This window comes from Oncorhynchus nerka, linkage group LG7, assembly GCF_034236695.1.
Source record: "Oncorhynchus nerka isolate Pitt River linkage group LG7, Oner_Uvic_2.0, whole genome shotgun sequence".
Taxonomy (NCBI): domain Eukaryota; kingdom Metazoa; phylum Chordata; class Actinopteri; order Salmoniformes; family Salmonidae; genus Oncorhynchus; species Oncorhynchus nerka.
The window spans coordinates 65553293-65575518 of NC_088402.1; the positions used below are offsets into that span (position 1 = coordinate 65553293).

The following is a 22226-nucleotide window of genomic DNA, read 5'->3' on the forward strand; positions in this document are numbered from 1 at the left end:
AGAGTTATTATTTATTTGGACATCACACATTATAGTCTTACTCTTATACAGACATCGTACACACTCTCATCAAATCACATCCAATACCATACACATCAACCTACTCAGATTTACTACACACATAATATCTTGTCTCAATTTTCTAACATCTGTGGCATTGGCTCACAGGAAAACAGGCAAGGGAATCAAACAAATATTGCTAGAACCTATTTCTTGAATTCTAAATATTAGACATTTGAAAGCTCTAATTTAAAATACCTCTGATGGCAGTAACTTTACAAGCACAAATTATGGTCAATTTAGACTGAGAATAGTATCTAGTTATGGTAAGGGTTGAAATAAGTATAGCCAGTTATAATTGTAACAATTTAGCAGATTATAAAAAAAGAAAATCAGTCTTTACATGGCTAAAAGAAAAGGAACATATGCTGTTTACAGCAAACTCACTCTACATCCTTAGATGAAGTTGTGTGGAAAAATGAATGGGATGGTGAAATAATTTTCTGTCATGGACAAAGCAACTCAAAAGGTGTGATGATATTAAATTAACACAATTTTAGATCGGAATGTGCACATAGTCAGGAATGAGTCGCAAGGAAGGTGGATCTTTTTTAATATGAAAGTGGACGAAAATCAGGATGATCCATACTTCTTCAAAAACATTTATACCAATTTATTAAACTTATAGGCAACAAATGATCAAATCATTATGGTAGGAGACTATAACACAGTTTTAAGTACCTCAATGGACTGTAAAGGTCATCACTCTACAAACTATCATCACCGAGCCCTTAAGGATATCACAAATATTATGGACACGTTAGAAATAGTGGATATTTGGAGACTAAAAAACCTGACCTAGTGAGATATACATGGAGGAGACTAAATCAAGCTAGTCGTCTTGACTACATTCTTGTCTTCTAATAGGAGACCGAATGCGATTAGATCATCATATAATTGGCATTCACATAACTCTTATAGATTTTCCACGTGGACGGGGATATTGGAAATTTAATCAAAGTTTACTGGAGGACAACTTATTTTTAACTAAGACAAAATAATTTATAACTGAATTTTTCCAGTATAATATAGGTTCAGCAAATGTCCTTATTGTTTGTGATACCTTTAAATGTACCTTCAGAGGTCATTCAATTCAATACTCATCAATAATTTAAAAAACTGTTTCTGGCTAAAGAGACAAGACGAACAAGGGAAATCCATGAACTAACAGTACAGGTAGATAGCAATAAAAACAATACTACAGAGATACAAAATAAGTTAGAGTAAAAACAAAAATAAATGTAACTTATTTATGAACAATCTAATGTAATCTATTACAAAAATAAAGCAAACTGGATGGAATATGGAGAAAAATGCAAAAATATGTCCTGAATCTCCAATACAGAAATGCTAACAAAAATAATTTGCAGAAACTCGTTACTGAAGACGGAGTCATCTATGATTCTCCAAATTATATTTTATAAGAGGAAGCTAATTATTTTAGGCAGATGTTCTCTTTTCCATCTCATCCTCTCCCACTGAATGAAGATTAAGGTAAGGAATTCTTTCCAAATAATGGAAAAAATGGAAAATTAATAAATGTACAGAAAGATCAGTGTGAAGGCCAAATTACAGAGGAATAACTTTTTGAGGCTATTAAATCCTTTCAGTCTGGATAAACCCCAGGGCTTGATGGCATACTGGTAGAGGTATATCAAGCCTTTTTTGATATACAAAAAGCTCCATTGTTAGATTGTTTTAACCTGTTGCGACGAGCAATCCCGTATCCGGGATCCTATTTATAGCCTCAAGTCCATTACCATAACGCAACGTTAACTATTCATGAAAATCGCAAATGAAATGAAATAAATATATTTGCTCTCAAGCTTAGCCTTTTGTTAACAACACTGTCATCTCAGATTTTCAAAATATGCTTTTGAACCATTGTTAAACAAGCATTTGTGTAAGAGTATTGATAGCCTAGCATAGCATTAAGCCTAGCATTCAGCATGCAACATTTTCACAAAAACAAGAAAAGCATTCAAATAAAATCATTTACCTTTGAAGAACTTCATATGTTTTCAATGAGGAGACTCTCAGTTAGATAGCAAATGTTCCGTTTTTTCCAAAAAGATTATTTGTGTAGGACAAATCGCTCCGTTTTGTTCATCACGTTTGGGTAAGAAAAAACCCGAAAATTAAGTCATTACAACGCAAACCTTTTTCCAAATTAACTCCATAATATCGACAGAAACATGGCAAACGTTTAGAATCAATCCTCAAGGTGTTTTTCACATATCTATCGATGATAAATAATTCGTGGCAGTTTGGTTTCTCCTCTGAAGAAAATGGAACGCGCATGGACCTGGAGATTACGCAATAATTTCAACGGAGGACACCGGGCGGACACCTGGTAAATGTAGTCTCTTATGGTCAATCTTCCAATGATATGCCTACAAATACGTCACAATGCTGCAGACACCTTGGGGAAACGACAGAAAGTGCAGGCTCATTCCTGGCGCATTCACAGCCATATAAGGAGACATTGGAACACAGGACATTCAAAATCTGGACAATTTCCTGTATGAAATTTCATCTTGGTTTCACCTGTAGCATTAGTTCTGGGGCACTCACAGATAATATCTTTGCAGTTTTGGAAACGTCTGCGTTTTCTCTTTCCAAAGCTGTCAATTACATGCATAGTCGAGCATCTTTTCGTGACAAAATATCTTGTTTAAACGGGAACGTTTTTTGTCCAAAAATTAAAAGAGCGCCCCCTATCTCGAAGAAGTTAACTACTCCTATAGAAATGGTAGTCTGTCAGGTACTCAGCCGGAAGGACTGATTTCTCTAGTATTAAAACAAGATCCAGATGGCAAATATAAAGACCCATTCTATCTAAAAAAAAACTGGAGGCCATTTACACTTCAATGTTGTGATGCAAAAACACTAGCGAAATGCATAGCAATCAGAATGAAAAGGGTTTTACCAGGTATTGTTCATCCTTATCGGACAGGTTTTTTACATGCACGATACATTGGAGATAATATACGACAACTACTAGAAATAATAGAACATCATGAAACATCTAAGAAGCCAGGCCTGGTATTTATAGCGGATTTTGAAAAGGCATTTGATAAAGTAAGACCGGATTTTATTTATAAATGCCTGGATTTTTTTCAATTTCAGTAATTCTCTTATTAAATGATTAAATATAATGTATAGTAACCCCAGGTGTAAAATAGTCAATAACGGCTACTTCTCAGAGAGTTTTGAATTGTTAAGGAGTTAAACAAGGGTGTCCGCTATCACCATATCTATTCGTTATGGCCATCGAAATGCTAGCTATTAAAATCAGATCCAATAACAACATTAGAGGATTAGAAATCCAAGGCTTAAAAACAAAGGTGTCCATGTATGCCGATGACTCAAGTTTTACATTAAGTCCGCAAGCTAGATCTCTGCCATGTCTCATTGAAGATCTAGATAACTGTTCTGTACTCTCTGACTAAAACCTAATTATGATAAGAGTATAAAATTACGTATTGGACCTTTAAAAAATGCAACCTTTACATTACGCTTCAGTTTACCTATAAAATGGGCTGATGATGAAGTAGACATAGTTGGTATTCATATTACAAAATATATAAATAAGCTCTCCACAATGAATTTCAATAGAAAACTTGTAAAAATAGACAAGATCCTGCAACCATGGAGAGTTAAATACCTGTCTATTTATGGAAAAATTGCCCTGATTAACTCCTGAGTCATATCTCAGTTCATTCACTTACTTATGGCGCTGCCTACTTCTGATGATTCATTTTTTAAAATCATATGAGTAAAAAATATTTAGCTTTATCTGCTAAACCAGACAAAATAAAAGTGTGCCTCTCGATAAAATGAATAGGAATTGGGTGGGTTGAGATTATTAAATATAAAAGCAATAAACCTCTCTCTACAAGCTTCACTTATTCAAAAGTTTTACTTGAACCCTAAATGGTTCTCAAGTAGAATACTAAGAAAAGCTCATCCATTGCTTAAAAATTACCTTTTTGCCTTTGTGCAGATTGCCATGTCTCATTTTTGATTAATTGAAAATTATACTTTTTTCAAAGTATCTCTCTTTTTCAAACAAGCATTGCCGAGCTGGCTACAATTTTAATTTCATCCTCCTGAAAATATAGAACATTTATGGGAAAGATGTTTGAAAGGGGTATTTTGTTCTTAAATGATATTGTAAATTGGAATGGTAGAGTTATGTCCTTCATGGAGTTATCAGAATTGTACGGGACGGTCTGCTCAATCCAAGAGTACAACCAATTGATTACAGCAACACCACAAAAATGGAGGAGGCAAGTGGCAACGGGAGGAGGTAGGGAACTGGTCTGTCTGACCAATATAAAGGATCAAAACTGGCGGAGAAATAAAAATAGCATAAATAGGAAAGTATGCCAGTTTCATTTGAAGACCAGAATGTTGACAACTGTGCCATACAGATTGCTAAATAGATGGGAAGAGATTTTTGATGTAGCGATTCCATGGTACAGGATGTATGAGTTGATACATAAAACAATGCAAGATTCAAGACTTCATGCTTTACAGCTAAAATGATTATATAGAATTCTTGCCACCAACAAAATGTTGAATATTTGGGGCATAAAATTATCAAAGCTCTGCAGATTTTGTTGTGAGGATACAGAATTAATAGACCATTTATTTTGTTATTGCCCTCAGGTAGCCTGTTTCTGGTCTCAGGTTCAGGAATGGCTGAAAAGGCATAGCATTGATCTAGATCCTAGAAATAGTACTGTTAGGAGATCTGGAGAGACCGGGTCAGTCAATAACTAATACTCTTAGAAAAAGTATTTATCTTCAACTCGCAATCTGTGGATTCTATTCGATTAGATAGATTAAAAGTGTACGTTAAACAACACAGCACAGTTGAAAGATATGTGTTGCGTAGAAACCCGAAGAGGGTGGCCAGCAGAGATAGATGGGATGGGCTGAGGGAAGCTGAGGGTTGGGATGTGGAATTGGAGAGAAGTGGGAGTGGAGTTGCTCTGCGGGAGATAGAATGATTGTCAAATTTTAAAAAATAAAGTTCAAATAAACCATAACAAAAAAGTACATTTGAATGACACTAAGGGGCACTGTCTTTACAACAATTGCGAGTTTGCCTGAGGCTGATGCCGTGCAGGTGTTTGTACACATGCATATACACACTCTCATTCATATAAACACATACAAGAACACACGCATACAGTTGAAGTCGGAAGTTTACATACACCTTAGACAAATCAATTTAAACTCAGTTTTTCACAATTCCTGACATTTAATCGTGGTAATAATTCCCTGTTTTTGGTCAGTTAGGATCACCACTTTATTTTAAGAATGTGAAATGTCAGAATAATAGTAGAGAGAAGATTTATTTCAACTTTGATTTCTTTCATCACATTCCCATTGGGTCAGAATTTTGCATACACTAAATTAGCATATGGTAGCATTGTCTATAAATTGTTTAACTTTGGTCAAACGGTTCGGGTAGCCTTCAACAAGCTTCACACAATAATTTGGGTGAATTTTGGCCCATTCCTCCTGACAGAGTCAAGTTTGTAGGCCTCCTTGCTCGCACACACCTTTTCAGTTCTGCCCACAATTTTCCTATGGGATTGAGGTCAGGGCTTTGTGATGGCCACTCCAAAATCTTGACTTTGTTGTCCTTAAGCCATTTTTTCCACAACTTTGGAAGTATGCTTGGGGTCATTGTCCATTTGGAAGACCCATTTGCGACCAAGCATTAACCTCAACACTGATGTCTTGAAATGTTGCTTCAATATATCCACATAATTTTCCTACCTCATGATGCCATCTATTTTGTGAAGTGCACCAGTCCCTCCTGCAGCAAAGCATCCCCACAACATGATGCTGCCACCCCCGTGCTTCACGGTTGGGATGTTATTATTCGGCTTGCAAGCATCCCCCCTTTTTCCTCCAAACATAATAATGGTCATTATGGCCAAACAGTTCTATTTTTTTTCATCAGACGACCAGAGGACATTTCTCCAAAAAGTACCATCTTTGTCCCGATGTGCAGTTGCAAACCGCAGTCTGGCTTTTTTATGGTGGTTTTGGAGCAGTGGCTTCTTCCTTGCTGAGCGACCTTTCAGGTTATGTTGATATAGTACTTGTTTTACTGTGAATATAGATACTTCGTACCTGTTTCCTCCAGCATCTTCACAAGGTTCATTGCTGTTGTTCTGGGATTGATTTGCACTTTTCGCACCAAAGTACGTTCATTTCTAGGAGACAGAACTTGTCTCCTTCCTGAGCGGTATGACGGCTGCGTGGTACCATGGTGTTTACACTTGCATACTATAGTTTGTACAGATGAACGTGGTACCTTCAGGCGTTTGGAAATTGCTCCCAAGGATGAACCAGACTTGTGGAGGTCTACAATTGTGTTTCTGAAGTCTTGACTGATTTCTTTTGATTTTCCCATGATGTCAAGCAAAGAGGCCTTGAAATACATCCACAGGTACACCTCCAATTGACTCAAATGATGTCAATTAGCCTATCAGAGGCTTCTACAGCCATGACATAATTTTCGGGAATTTTACAAGCTGTAAAGGCACAGTCAATTTAGTGTATGTAAACTTCTGACCCACTGGAATTGTGATACAGTGACTTATAAGTTAAATAATCTCTCTGTAAACAATTGTTGGAAAAATTACTTGTCTCATGCACAAAGTAGATGTCCTAACCGATCGGCCAAAACGATAGTTTTTTAAAATTGTATTTTTACACCTTTTTCTCCCCAATTTCATGGTATCCAATTGTTGTAGTAGCTACTATCTTGTCTCATCGCTACAACTCCCGTACGGGCTCGGGAGAGACGAAGGCTGAAAGTCATGCGTCCTCCGATACACAACCCAACCAGCCGCACTGCTTCTTAACACAGCGCACATCCAACCCGGAAGCCAGCCGCACCAATGTGCCAGAGGAAACACTGTGTACCTGGCAACCTTGGTTAGTGCGCACTGTGCCCGTCCCGCCACAGGAGTCGCTGGTGCGCGATGAGACAAGGACATCCCTACCGACCTTGCCCTCCCTAACCCGGACTACACTAGGCCAATTGTGCGTCGCCCCACAGACCTCCCGGTCGCGGCCGGTTACGACAGAGCCTGGGATCAAATCCAAAGTCTCTGATGGCACAGCTGGCGCTGCAGTACAGCGCCCTTAACCACTGCACCACCCGGGAGGCCAACTGTAGTTTTTTAACAAGAAACTTGAACTGTACATGTAATAGTGCCAGACATGCACACAAACATATACAGTTGGCATTGCTGTTATGGGTTTAGTTGTCCGTGATGTCCTTTGTTTTAATTTTATTAACCTGTTTGGGCTAGGGGGCAGCATTTTCACTTTTGGATAAATAGCGTGCCCAAACTGTGCCTCCTACTCTGTCCCAGATCCTAATATATGCATATTATTAATAGTATTGGATGGAAAACACTCTGACGTTTCTAAAACTGTTTGAATCATGTCTGTGAGTATAACAGAACTTATTTAGCAGGCGAAACCCAGAGGACAAACCATTCAGATTTTCTTTTTTTTGGAAGTCATTGGTTGAGGTTTATTCCTCTGTGTAATGAAGAAGTACCATAGCTCAGAACGAACGTCACTTCATTTTGATAGAGGCGCATAACCAGAAAAGTAGCGTCAGTTTGTTTTGCTACTGTATTGAACACAGATCATCCCGTCTTCAATTTGATCGATTATATACGTTTAGAATTACCTAAAGTTGTATTACAAAAGTAGTTTGAAATGTTTTGGCAAAGTTTACAGGTAACTTTTGAGATATTTTGTAGCGACGTTGCGTAAGTTGGAAGCGGTGTTTTTCTGGATCAAATGCGCCAAATAAATTGACATTTTGGATATATACCAACGGAATTCATCGAACAAAAGGACCATTTGTGATGTTTATGGGACATATAGGAGTGCCAACAAAAGAAGCTCGCCAAAGGTAAGGCATGATTTATATTTTATTTCTGCGTTTTGTGTCGCGCCTGCAGAGTTGATATATGCTACTCTCTCATTGTTTACTGTTGTGCTATCATCAGATAATAGCATCTTATGCTTTCGCGGAAAAGCCTTTTTGAAATCTGACATGTTGGCTGGATTCACAATGAGTGTAGCTTTAATTTGCTATCTTGCATGTGTAATTTAATGAAAGTTAGATTTTTATAGAAATTTATTTGAATTTGGCACTCTGCATTTTCCCTGGCTATTGGCCATGTGGGACCCAAGCGTCCCACCTACCCCAGAGTGGTTAAAAAAGTATTTATTTATTTATTTTTGCATTGTTGTCTGCTGTTTTCTTCTGCCTTTTTCTTTTTTCTCTTTAGTTCATTCTCTTGGTTGTTTGTGCAGTGGGGGGAATGGAATTCATTGTATTTTTTATTTGTATTTTTATTCTTGGGGGGGGGACTGTGGGAGGGCTAAAAAAAAGAAGAAAAAAGAAAAGTATCAGAATACAGAAAGGTGTTGGTAAAGGTATATTGTCCTGCATATAGCCCATAATGGGCTATTCTAATTATTTTATTTTAAAATAGTATTTTAGTAAATAGTATTTTTATCATTAGTTTATTAATGAAAGCATAACGATGCCATATCCAATGTGGCAGGGTGGGGGTCCACCCCATCTTTTGCGTGGCTCTGCGGCCCATCCCGTGCCCCCTGCCCTCGTGCCTTGAACCTGCGCGCTTTCAGTGGATACAGCTGGAGAACCGCAAGGCAGTCCCATTGTGCGCCACTCGGGAGCCATGACCAATATGACCAATATATATTGTCCTGCTAATAACAGGGTTAATAATATATCTGTGCTAAAATATCCAAGGGGCTTTTATATAATTATAAATTAATAATAATAATAATAATCAATTTGTTTAAAAAATAACAATATTTTGGAGATTACTTCATTTTCAAATAACGTAAAATGAGCGAGAAAAAGGCCATTCTTGAACATGGGGTGAGACATTGTTACTAATTTGTAAATAATGCCAATTTGTTATATGTATTTCTGTTTTTAGAGAGAGAGAAACCAAAACCTACAGTCATCTCATGGGTGTCCCAGTCGAGGCCGGTACGGGTATTGAACCAGCATCTGTAGCAACACAGCTTGTACTGCTATGCAGTGTCTTAGACCGTTGTGCCACTCAGGAACTGTACAACATAACCGGTCGGGAGTGGGCTACACTACTACAGTAAGAGCAAAATAATCCTAACAAAATAAAATAATAAAAACCTTTGTTTAACAACAGTTTTAGTAAGTATACTGAAATCGTGCTCAATTATTAGTTTCTACTTGGGTTTATGTCACTCATTCATTGTCAGTTAGAGACACAGTAGGACCCCAAAGAATAATCCATGCTCTTACTCCCCCTTGCGCTGGTCTGGAGCAATTAAGTGGTGACGCAGGGTACCGTACTAAACCACAAATTACCTCTAAGTCCTGCAGCATAATTGCAAAACTTTTAGTGGAGCAACCACTGTATATCTGTTTATCTGGTATCTCCAGTAAGAATATTTGTCATAACAGTATACTGTATATTACACTTTTAAATAACAGCATGAGAAACAAAAACACTTTCCTTGCTAACTTCTGTCCTTTACAGTCATCGTCCAACAATACAATGCACAATCGAGAAATACAAAGTGTATGTGATTACGTTCTTCCCCAGATGCATAAATAAATAAGTAAACACAGAGGACAGAGAGTAAAAGTGTCATGGAGGAGAGAGGGGAGGCGGTGGGGGGCAGTGGAGGAGGCAGCCGTGGTAGCGGAGGTCGTGCCACGAGCCGCTGGGACAGTGGCGTCTCCGATCGCCCCTGGCGACCATCACGTTGCCGTGCTCCGGAACAGACAGGCCTGCTCGCACAACAGATGGAACTAATGATGCGCAACAAAAGAGAGATCATTTCACTGTGGTCCTCTGGAAGCCACAAAGAGCCGGGGTGGGAGTTTGAATGATAGGGCCAGGGGAGTAGCACGGGGTTAGATATGGGCAGCTCTTTTTTCTGGAGGTGCTCGAATGAATAAGGAAGGGCCTTTGATGTTTGTCACAGAAGGCGGCATGCACTGTTAAGTTAAAAAGGCAATTATGAAAAGTGAAAGAGCTGTGAGCCAACCTTCAGTTTCCATTGGAGGTAGCCCACTGGCATGAGTTTTGTTTCACTTTTACAGACTTTGGGGTGGATAAAAGAATACCGAGTCAAACATTGGAGTTTGGAAACTCTTGATAAATGTGATGTGTAACTCTAAATGGTGAAAACAAGAAAATCTACAATGATCTGTAGCTTCCTTTAGAAACGTACATTTGGTAAAAGGGGCCTAAGTCACTATTCCTTCTATATTTATTTCCTTGAACTTATCAAATACTGCTTGACAAATAAGCAATCTATTGCAAGTTAATTTACATATCAAATAAATGTCATTGCAGTTAAAGTCCATTTTTAAAACTACTTTTGGAAAATAAATGATTAAAAGATGGGACATTAGGAAAGGAATAGGCTATCCCTGCCAGTAGCTACATTCTCCTCTGCAATCATGGAAATGGTAGAAATATAGTACTGTACTCTCATCACAACCACATAAATGCCTATATTTGAATACGAATACAACTACCATCAATCATTCCCAGACGCCCACTGTGGGCGCATTCAGATATCACATTAAGACAAAGTTCAAGTCTTGGTTTCGCTAAATCACATGGCTCTGCATACAGTACTTCTCATTATTTCTGTCATTTCAAACAAGCTAAAAAAATTATTAGAAAATAAAATGAAGGCTGAAGCAAAATATGCTATATATATATATATGAAGAGTGTCTAGGTTTAAGAAGGCATTCTTATTCACATATTTACACTGCAGAGTAATAGTTGAAAATAAACCACTCAGTGTCCCAGACTACCAAAAACAAATCGAGTTTGAACTGGAGTCATTTGCATATCGTGAAGGAGAGGATTAGATTTAGAGGTCATCGCTTGAACGTAAGTCTTCAAGACCAGACGTCAATGCAATGTTGTTGTTTTTATGTCAAATACATCCAACGGAAGACTATGTAAGGCCCTGCTGTCCTCCCAAGGAATCAGAGCGAGAGAGAGAGAAGTAGGCTCTCTAAATATCTGAATTAAGAGTAGCCAAACACCTAGGGATGGGATTTAACCAGAATGGAGCTGAGTGGAGCCCAATCCTTGCCCCATCCTCACACAGAACGTATCACTGGGAAAAGTTCAGCTGCGATGCTGACACAAACAGCGGAGCAAGGCCTGTATTAGAGTCAGGTTAGCAAAGATAACACTATCAGCCTGATCCCCATGGGCACAAAATGCTGGGCCTAGCTGGCAAATAAAGCTACAGTGTCTTGACTCCTTGGCACATTAGCTCTGATTACAATGACCTTCATTATATCAGCTACCCTTATTACAACACGTTGAACGCGCCTCTCCCTAGGGCCAAGCACAGTGGGGGAAAGAATAAGAGAAAGCCGTGAGTTTCAATGGTATGGCTTGTTATGCACTACACAAACTAGAGAGCGCGTTGTAATATACAATGAACACCTACTGTTGAGATTGCTGACCACTCCGTTCACCTGAACAAATTTCCTTGGTCTTCCTGGCCAATCTGTCTCTGAGGATTAATCTTACTCATTTGCAAGCAATGTGAAATAGGAAAAATAAGCCTCTAAGTTAATGTGGTTTTTCACAAGGCTCGGTGTTGGGATCATTGCTTTTCATACATTGCAGGTAGATGGCGAGTAAGTACCTCACTAAAATAAAATAAATAATGGCAATGAATACAAATAACAGATATTAAGATATGTTAGTTACTCACCTGGTCTCATCAGCTACTTATTTAGTTCAGCTCATTCTGTTTATGCCTTTGTGAGGTATTGTTCGTTTTGACTCTCCTTTTCCTAGCTCGTTTGTGAGAACCAGTTATAGCCTTCAATCTTAGATTTGATTCACCTGCCTGTTTGCCTACCTGTGAATGACCATTGCCTGCGACCACGATTCCTGCCTTCTGTGAAGGCGAAATAAACACCTGCCACTCTACGCGTGAATCTACACCTTTTTCTCCCTGTGTATTTGTTACAATATGGATATACAGTACCAGTCAAAAGTTTGGACACACCTTCTAATTCAAGGATGTTTTTTAATTTTTACTCTTTTGTACATTTTAGAATAATAGTGAAGACATCAAACCATGAAATAACACCTATGGAATCATGTAGTAACCAAAAATATTGTAGTATGTAGTAGCCAAGACCGTGCAAAGCTGTCATCAAGGCAAAGGGTGGCTACTTTGAAGAATCTAAAATCTATTTTGATTTGTTTGTTGAACACTTTTTTTGGTTACTACATGATGTCGATGATCGTCATATTTGATGTCGTCACTATTATTCTACAATGTAGAAAATAGTAAAATGAAAGAAAAGAAAAATTAAGAAAAAATAAATTAAAAATCTGAAATGAGTAGGTGTGTCCAAACTTTTAACTGCATATATATTTTTTAAATGAATAAAGCGACAACAACAAAATGATTACTAGTTCTGTTTCATATTGTCAGATAAGATAATAAGGCATGCAAAATGGGTCAAAATAATGGATGTTTATTAGAGAACGACCAATGTGGGTTTTTAAGGGCCGATGCCGATACCAATTTTTTGGGGGCAAAATATTTCCCAGAGGCAACCATGTAAGCATTAACAAATTAATTATACAACCATATAATCCATTTGACTTTGTTTTAACCATATAACTGCATAACAGTATTTATTTATTTGATGATAAATCTCTTGATAAACTGGGTAAAGTTAATTTCTTATTTATTTTACTAGGTAAGTCAGTTAAGAACAAATTCTTATTTTCAATGACAGCCTAGGAACAGTGGGTTAACTGCCTGTTCAGGGGGAGAACGACAGATTTGTAGCTTGGGGATTCGATCTTGCAACCTTTCGGTTACTAGTCCAACACTCTAACCACTAGGCTACCCTGCCGCCCCTGATGGCATAGACCTATTCACAATACAGGTGAATTCATATTCAATAGGACTGTGCATACATTCTGTTTTTGAGCTGATTTCATTCGTCTATGGGGCTACAGACGACAAACAATCAGTTTCCCTTTCATTTGGGACCATGTTAGGTCTACTGATCTACAACATTTTCATTGAAGTAGCCTATACCGTGTGCAAGTGACGCGTTCCTAAGTCATACTGTACTTCCGTGTTCATGTCCCTGGTCATTTGAATTGGCTTGACAATTATATCATAAAATTCATGAAAACGTGGTCATATGAAAGATATTATATTCGTGTTTGTGGATGAATATACTTCTGGCAGATGTCTACAAAAATCAAATACTACAAGGCTGATTGTGTCTCATGTAGCCAGGCAGTTCGGCTCGGGCAGCAGATCGGCTCAGCAAAGGAAAGACAAGTCATTTAGCGAACTCAGTGAATCAACTAAATGTTTTGTGACAATCGGCTTTGAAATTAGCATATTTGGCATTACTATGACAAAGTTCTAGGGCATTGAACCTACATTGCTTTGTAAAGTGCTGGACCCCAGTTTGGACATTGTTTTGCCTAACAGTAAATTAATTATCACTTACAAAGTTCCACCATTTCGTGTGGCATTATTAAAGTGTGCTAAATGTATATGCAGCATAAGTGGGTAGCTAGCAAGCAGCCCAGAGGATCCTCGACGACAGGCTAACTAGCAATGAGTGGCACCGGCTTGCAGGGTTTTACACGAGAGGCAAGTGCACTCGCGCTATGAAAGGGAAATCAGCTGCGCCGATACTCAAGGGCTGATAGCCGATGGACTAAGAAAGGCTAATACCAGCCATAAATATTGGCATGACCGATTATCGGTAGTTCTCTAATGTTTATCTTTATGCATTTGTCTAACAAATCCTCTTTTGAGCATGCATGCTGTGCTACATAATAAATAATGTCACTGCATAACTGCTGAAGTATTCTGTGGTGTACGTAACTGTAGTTCGCTGGCAACGTCTCTAAGAGAGGTGCTGGACCTGAGCACTCAGAGGCTGGGGACGCCCCACCACTGCTTAATATACAGCACGCTTATTAACCTCAATTTCCTGCCCAATCCCCCCTCCACAGGCTGCATGGTTAGCCTGAACAAGCTCTTGGCATACGTTACCCGTTTGGTGGAGCCTCTCATTTGGGGCTGACCACCCAGTGTGCAGGGGATTCTCTCCCACAGCCCAGCTCATCCCACCTAGAGGCCCCCCCCGCTGGGCTTCTCACCCTCCCTCTCTCCTGGCAGGTGACTCGAAAGACAGACGTTACCCACAGAGACCTGCCTTTCCCTATTCACTTAGTACAGCTAACAGACCACAAAACAGGATGAGTTGAACAGTAGGGGTTCAGGAGACCATCCCTGCACCTAGTAGGGTGCCACTGTGTTTGTTTTGTGCCGAGGTGAAGAGGGGGAGGGCAAATCAGCTTGTTTAGGATTAAGAGTGAATCAGGAGAATGTAAGCTTCACCAGAAACGACTCTATGGCAAATTTGAATCTTAACACCTATAGGAAAAGGGTCAAAACCAACAAAGGCACGACCATATTATGCTTCATGACTTCTCATTCACGAAGCCAATAAAGAATCAAATGATTGAAGTAGAATAGGGCATAACGTAGCAATATAGCCAAGAGTGCACTTAACAAAATCTGAGTTTAAACCATGTCAATCCCTGATGACTATATGTTAAAAAAGCAAATAAAATTGTAACTTAATTATGGATTTATAATGAGCCACTGCACCACTGCCAAAACCAAGTCCCATACCAAGGCAAACAGGCACCTGCTGAATGTTCCCTGCTCATGGGCTTTCATATCTTAATTAATCTAGGCCTTGGGGTATCATGACTCGTGTGTGCTGCTTGCGTACATGTTTGAGACAATTAAGTTGTTTCAAGAAGCAGAGGTGCAACTTCAACACCGAGCACAGACACCGATATTGTACTATACAAGAGCTTTTATGTGTTGCATAAAAAAAGAGGCAATAAAAACATACTCGATCCAAATCACTCATAACATTTTTTTTTATTCATATGAATAACTGTCTATTCATTGAAATGTTGCATTTCCCAACCCACTTAGATGAATAATCCACTCAAAATCTATATTTTGGTATTTTTTTCATTTGTTCATTGTTGATACATTTCCATACCAGCAATCAAGTTTTCAAGATATAGGACTTCAAAAAGCAAATTGTAACTTGCCAAAACGCACCATCGTGATAAGTGACAAATTACAATTTGTTGATTGAAAGTCCTATATCTTGAAAACTTGATTGCTGGTATGCAAAACATCTTTGGAACTGTATCACAGTGGACTAATGAAAAAAATACCAAAAGATAGTTTTTGAGTGGATTATTCCTTTAAGTATCTTACTCAATGATTAGTCTCCATAGCTTGCAATATCACAAAGCAGGCCCATGTTTAAGTAGACATAGCCAGGTCAATTCAGACACTTTAATGATACTCCAATTGTGCGTGGCACTTAATACATGTTACTTACCTAAAATATACTCTTTAAAGATGTGTAACACTGTATGCTATATTGAAGTGGATTCAAATGACTATAGTATGGTTGCAAAATCTAACATGCAGTGTTGACTTACCTTGACACCAGTGAGGGCAAGACTCTCTTGAGAGCAGCACTGTAGATGACATTCAATGACAATCCCATATACAGTGCCTTCAGAAAGTACGTTACAAAGTGGGATTAAAATATATTTTTGTTATGATCCACAAAATCCTCTGTAATATCAAAGTGGATGAAAAATTCTAACATTTGTAAAATTAAAAATAATTAAACAATAATATATCTTAATTAGATAAGTATTCAACCTCCTGAGTCAATACATGTTTAGAATCACCTTTGGCAGCGATTACAGCTGTGAGTATCTCTGGGTAAGCAACTCCAGTGTAGATTTGGTCTTATGTTTTAGGTCATTGTCCTGCTGAAAGGTGAATTCATCTCCCAGTGTCTGGTGAAAAGCAGACTGAACCAGGTTATCTTCTAGGGTTTGCCTGTGCTTAGCTCCATTATGTTTATTTTTTATTACAAGCATACCCATAACACGATGCAGCCACCACTATGCTTGAAAATATGGAGAGTGGTACTCAGTAATTGGTTGTATTGGATTTGCCCCAAACATACCACTTTGTATTCAGGACAAAAATGTAATTGATTTGCCAAATGTTATGCTTTGTATTTTATACAGGCTTACTTCTTTTCACTCTGTCAATTACGTTAGTATTGTGGAGTAACTACAATGTTGTTGATCCATCCTCAGTTTTCTCCAATCACAGCCATTAAACTCTGTAACTGTTTTGAAGTAACCATTGGCCTCATGGTAAAATCCCTGAGCGGTTTCCTTTCTCTCCGGCAACTGACTTAGGAACTGTATTTTTGTAGTGACTGGGTGTAATGATACACTATCCATAGTGTAATTAATAACTTCACCATGGCCAAAGGTATATTGAATGTCTGCTTTTTTATTTTTACCCATCTACCAATAAGCGCCCTTCTTTGCGAGGCACAGGACTGAGGGACCTTACAGATAATTGTGTGTGGAGTACAGAGATGAGGTAGTCATTCAAAAATCATGTTAAACACTATTATCAAATCAAATCCAAGTTTATTTGTCACGTGCGCCGAATACAACAGGTGTAGTAGGCCTTACAGTGAAATGCTTACTTACAGGCTCTAACCAATAGTGCAGAGAAAAAAAAAGTATGTGTGTGTGTGTGTGTGTGTAGGTAAGTAAAGAAATAAAACAACAGTAAAAAGACATTTGAAAAGAAGAGTAGCAAGGCTATATACAGACACCGGTTAGTCAGGCTTATTGAGGTAGTATGTACATGTAGATATGGTTAGAGTGTGTGCATATATGATGAACAGGAGTAGCAGTAGCGTAAAAAGAGGGGTTGGCGGGTGGTGGGAAACAATGCAGATATTATTGCACACAGAGAGAGTCCATGCAACATATTATGTGACTTGTTAAACACATTTTTACTCCTGAATTTATTTAGGCTTGCCATAACAAAGGGGTTGAATACTTATTGACTCAAGACATTTCAGCTTTTAATTTGTTATTAATTTGTAAAGATTTCTGAAAACATAATTCCACTTTGACATTAAGGGTGTATTGTGTGTAGGCCAGTGACAAATCATCTACATTTAATCAATTTTAAATTCAGGCAGTAACACAACAAAATCAGAGGTGTGAAACCTTTCTGAAGGCAGTGTAGCATGCAAAAATGCTGAATTACTGTGGAGGAGAAATAAGACTCACATGTCAGTTGGGAAGCACCTCTGTCTGAACTCCAGCCTACCGTTGAGCTACAGTCTGGACTCTGCTCATGGCTGCTTGATGGGCAATCATTTGGCAGCTGGATCCTAAAGGGATACAAGAGAGAGTTGTATATCAACTGAGTTATTTGCGACTTCTTTACACATTACAGTACAATTCATTTCGTATACCAGAGGTGCCTAATATGCACATACACTGAGTGTACAAAACATTAAGGACACCTGCTCTTTCCATGGCATAGACTGACCAGGTGAATCCTGGTGAAAGCTATAATCCCTTATTGATGTCACTTGTTAAATCCACTTCTCAGTGATGATGAAGGGGAGGAGACGGGTTAAAAAAGTATTTTTAAGCCTTGAGACAACTGAGACACGGATTGTGTATGTGTGACTCTCAGAGGGTGAATAAGCAAAACATTTATGCCTTTCAACCGGGTATAGTAATATGTGCCAGGTACACCGGTTTGTGTCAACAACTGCAATGGTGCTGGATTTTTCATGCTTAACATATTCCTGTGTGTATCAAGAATGGTCCACCACCCAAAGAACATCGAGCCAACTTGGCAACTGTGGGAAGCATTGGAGTCAACATGGGCCAGCATCCATGTGGAACGCTTTCGACACCTTGTGGAGTCCATGCCCCGACGAATTGAGGCTGATCTGAGGGCAAAAGGGGGGTTGCAACTAGGGAATTAATGGAAATATATGAAAATGTATATTAATACCGTTTAAATGTAGATGTTTTTGCATTGGATATATTTACCATATCAAATGGAGACAGAAACATAAACCTTTTACCTTATCATAAGTAGAAATAATTGCACAGGATTAAATCCTTCCAACAAACAAAAAAAACACAATTTAGTTACTAATTGAACTTGATTTCAATGAGTGGACTCTTCACATGGGATGATTTCACTGAACAACAAAAGAAAGGGAATACTGAATGATCCCCAATGATCCATCGCATCTCCCAAAAACGTTTTCAACATACATTTGTAAAATGATAGTCTAAAAACTAAAGCTTTGGTTGTCTTCCTCTCAGGCTTCCATGTCTTCTCCCTGGACCTCCTCAATGTCCACCTCTTGAACATCAGAGTCTGAGGCCTCATCTTCACTGTCACTTTCCAACCTTGTTGAGGATGGCTTGTTGTCCGGCTCAAAAAGCCTCAAATTTGCCTGGATGGCTACCAATTTTTCAAACCTTGTATTGGTCAGCCTGTTGCGTGCTTTGGTGTGTGTGTTCCCAAACAAGGACCAGTCGAGCTCTGAGGTGGATGATGTTGGTGGGATTTGGAGGATGACGTAGGCAACAAGGAAAAGGACTTCAGATTCACAAAGCCCCTTCCAGCAGGTGGCTGATGAGATATGTTGGCACGGCTGCCATATTGCATTTCCATCCCAAAGCCCTTGCTTGGAAGTGTACTTCGCCAGACTGTCAAGAACCTTGCCCTCATCCAGGCCAAGGTGGTGAAACACGGTAGTGATAACACCATAGGCCTTGTTGATCTCTGCACCAGACAGGATGCTCTTGCCAGCATACTTGGGGTCCAACATGTACGCTGCGGCGTGTACGGGCTTCAGGCAGAAGTCTTCACGCTTTTTGATGTATTTCAGAACTGCAGTTTCCTCTGCTTGGAGCAACAGTGAAGTGGGCAGGGCAGTACGGATTTCTTCTCTTACATCTGCAAGCAGAGTTTGAACATCAGACAGGATGGATTTGTCTCCGCCAATCCGTGCAATGGCTACTGCTGTAGGTTTCAGGGGTTTCAGACTGCTTACCACTCTCTCCAAAAATACATAATCCAGGAGGATCCTCTTGATGGGGCTGTCCATATCGGCAGACTGTGATATGGCCATTTCTTGAAGAGACTCCTTCCCCTCCAGGAGACTGTCAAACATGATGACAACACCACCCCAACGGGTGTTGCTGGGCAGCTTCAATGTGGTGCTCATATTCTTCTCACTTTGCTTAGTGAGGTAGATTGATGCTATAACTTGATGACCCTTCACATACCTAACCATTTCCTTGGCTCTCTTGTAGAGTATAACCATTGTTTTCAGTGCCATGATGTCCTTGAGGAGCAGATTCAATGCATGAGCAGCACAGCCAATGGGTGTGATGTGAGGGTAGGACTCCTCCAGTATAGACCAAGCAGCCTTCAAGTTCGCAGTATTGTCTGTCACCAGTGCAAATACCTTCTGTGGTCCAAGGTCATTGATGACTGCCTTCAGCTCATCTGCAATGTAGAGACCGGTATGTGTGTTGTCCCTTGTGTCTGTGCTCTTGTAGAATACTGGTTTTAGGGGTGGAGATGATGTAGTTAATTATTCCTTGCCCACGAACATTCAACCACCCACCAGAGATGATTGCAATACAGTCTGCTTTCTCTAGTATTTGCTTGACCTGCACTTGAAGGGGCTTTCGATCCCAGGCTCGATACTGGGGTTCGATCCCAGGCTGGGTCACAACATGCCGTGACTGGGAGTCCCATTGGGTGGCGCACAATTGGCCCAGCGTTGTCCGGGTTATTGGAGGGTTTAGCCAGGAGGGCTTTACTTGGCTCATCACACTCTAGCAACTCCTTGTGGCGGGCCGGGTGTCTGCAGGCTGACCTCGGTCGTCCGTTGATCAGTCTTTCCTCCGACACATTGGTGCAGCTGGCTTCCGGGTTAAGCAAGCAGGTGTTAAGAAGTGCGGCTTGGCGGGTCATGTTTCCGTGCTTCTACACCTGCATTGCTTGCTGTTTGGGGTTTTAGGCTGGGTTTCTGTACAGCACTTTGAGATATCAGCTGATGTACGAAGGGCTATATAAATACATTTGATTTGATTTGATGTTTCTAATCTGTCTGAATAAAATCTAAAATGCCCTAAAAAATACATATTTAAATAATTAAGTAAATTCTCCAGTATCTTGTCATTGTTTTCGGTTAAGACATGATATTTAAAAGGACAAAAAAACGTTCAGTGTTTAATGAACATTTGTTCAATGGCAAAATGAGAATTGAAAAGCTACAGGTTGTGGAAACCACCCACTTCTGAATCAGAAAACTAAGGGGTATCGTTCTCCTAAAAATACCTAATTTGTGTAGTGGCACATTCCACTATGGGGTTATTCCACTCCAGCCATTACCACGAGCCCGTCCTCCCCAATAAAGGTGCCACCAACCTCCTGTGGTTGAGGCGCCTTTTAAAAAAGGAGAAATAATTGAAATATTCTTCAATACTGTATCTTTAAGAAATGTTCAGTATTTTACAACTTAGTGTTAGATGGTTTCTTACCCTGAAAGTACAGTACCAGTCAAAGGTTTGGACACACCTACTCATTCCAAGGTTTTTCTTTATTTTTACTATTTTCTACATTGTAGAATAATAGTGAAGACATCAAAACTATGAAACATCAAATGTGGAATCATGAAGTAACCAAAAAAGTGTTAAACAAATAAAATGATATTTGAGATTCTTCAAAGTTGCCACCCTTTGCCTTGATGACAGCTTACACACTCTTGGCATTCTCTCAACCAGCTTCATGAAGTACCCGGAATGCATTTCAATTAACAGATGTGCCAAGTTAAAAGTTAATATGTGGAATTTCTTTCCTTCTTAATGTGTTTGAGCCAATCAGTTGTGTTGTGACAAGGTAGGGGTGGTATACAGAAGATAGTCCTATTTGGTAAAATACCATATTATGGCAAGAACAGCTCAAATAAGCAAAGAGAAATGACAGGCCATCATTACTTTAAGACATGAAGGTCAGTCAATAAGGAAAATGTCAAGAATTTTGAACGTTTCTTCAAGTGCAGTCGCAAAAACAATCAAGCGCCCTGATTAAACTGCCTCTCATGAGGACCGCCACAGGAAAGGAAGACCCAGAGTTACCTATGCTGCAGAGGATAAGCAAATGTGTTGCTACTGCTCTCAATAACATTGCTGCCCTGAATATATCAGGCGCTACTGACAAAGGTCCGTGGGAAAAAGTTGTGATGGAATACTTTCTGGAAAACGATCATGCCATGCTGACACTCTCAGACGATGAGGAAATCCCTGATTTAGGTAGGAAAAAACACATTTTAATTGAAGAAGACATTGTAGAGTCTTCTGGTGACAGTGATTGGGAAGAAACAGCAATCAACAGTGTTGTCACGGAAGAAGTTGACTGAGTTTAGAAATCAGTGGAACCCGACAGGCCAAAAAAGCTGTACAAACTAAAACGGAAAGGACACAGGACGTCTTAATTAATAAAAGGGGTTGCGGTCTGCCGTGAAGCTTTCATCCATGTATACGGGTAAAAGTCTAGCTACAGATTCAGATATTATACGTTTCTAATTTTGTAAGAAAGTTGTTTTCATTGCATGTTAAAACTTGCTGTTAACTAGCCAGCTGGTATTCGATGGCTGGCTTGCTAGCTAACATTGAACCTATTTGGTTAACGTTAGCTAACTATGAAAATCATTTTGTATTGCTAGTTAAAGCTTGCTGTTAGCTAGCCAGCTGACGTTAGATGGCTGGCTAGCTAGCTAACATTACATGTATGAACTGTGTTATCTCAGAATGCCATTTTGCATCTATTGTATAATAATGCTAAAATATTTGTATCTGGAATTTGTCTTTCAGCATCAGTAGAACACGCCTGACTCTCCTCCACCAGTCATACAAGGAGAATGGTCTAATGCCTCCCATCAAAAAGAGAGCTGGCCCAAGCAAGCAAAGACAGCAGCGCAGTCATCAACTACATACACCATTTCTTCACCAACTACGGAGCTTGGGGAAACACGTGTGGACCTGAATTGTGATAACTGCAGTGGCCAAAACATGAC

General features: G+C 39.3%; 1 protein-coding gene across 1 annotated transcript in view; it reads right to left on the bottom strand.

Moving 5' to 3' along the window:
* The window catches only part of casz1 (castor zinc finger 1), a 253053-nt gene that overhangs the window by 171509 nt on the left and 59318 nt on the right, over positions 1-22226 (bottom strand). Inside the window, exon 3 of the mRNA XM_065020716.1 lies at positions 17392-17495. The gene's annotated coding sequence lies outside the window, so the exon portion shown is untranslated. The remainder of the gene's footprint in view (positions 1-17391; positions 17496-22226) is intronic.